Below are 955 nucleotides of genomic sequence, written 5' to 3' on the forward strand. Positions count from 1 at the left end.
AGGAGGAGGAGAGGAAAAGGAAAGAAAAACAACAAAGCCCTCAGGGAAATGCAAACACAGGCCTGGACTGTCTTTGGCAGATGCATGAAAAAAAAAAAAACCAGAAAGTTCTTCTACTTTAAACTCCGGTCCAGCTTCTAAAGGTCCACTTTCCTTCTTTTTGTAAAACATCAATCCTTGCAATGAGATGTGCTATAACTGCGTTAGAAATTTTCTAATGCATTAGAAAATTCAACTGACCAAGTGGAATTCATAACAGGTATACATAAGAAAAACAATCAGTGTAATTCATGACATGAACAAAGCAAAGAACAAGAACCACATGATCTTATCAATTGATGCAGAAAAGGCCTTTGACAAAATCCAACACCTTTTCCTGATGAAAACACTCAACAAAATAGGAATAGAAGGGAATTTCCTCCACATAGTAAAAAGTATAAATGCAAACCCGAGAGCCAATGTTGTCCTCAATAGAGAGGGGTTAAAGGCATTCCCTTTGAGAACAGGAACTAGGCAAGGATGCCCACTATCACCTCTCCTATTCAATATTGCATTAGAAGTCTTAGCAATAGCAATAAGACAAGAGAAGGAAATAAGAGGTATCCAAATTGACAAAGAGGAGGTATGCAGATGATATGATAGTATATTTAGAAAACCCTAAAGATTCAGCAAGAAAACTACTGGACATAGTTGACCAATTCAGCAAAGTGGCAGGATTCAATATCAACATACAAACGTCAATTGGACTAGAGCTCCGGAAGTTTGGAGCGTAGTGCATGCTCCAAGCTCTCCACTTCCCCCGCCCGCCAGACCAAGGCAGCCAGAGCTCTACCCGTGGCCCCAGTAACAATACTTAGGACAGTCCAATAGAAGAGACATGGCAACCACTGTGGAAAGCATTGTGGCGTTTTCTCAAAAAGTTGCAAATAAAGATACCATTTGACCCAGCAATTCC

Source organism: Elephantulus edwardii, unplaced genomic scaffold (genome assembly GCF_000299155.1).
Source record: "Elephantulus edwardii isolate Elephantulus edwardi_28Jun2011 unplaced genomic scaffold, EleEdw1.0 scaffold00115, whole genome shotgun sequence".
Taxonomy (NCBI): Eukaryota; Metazoa; Chordata; class Mammalia; order Macroscelidea; family Macroscelididae; genus Elephantulus; species Elephantulus edwardii.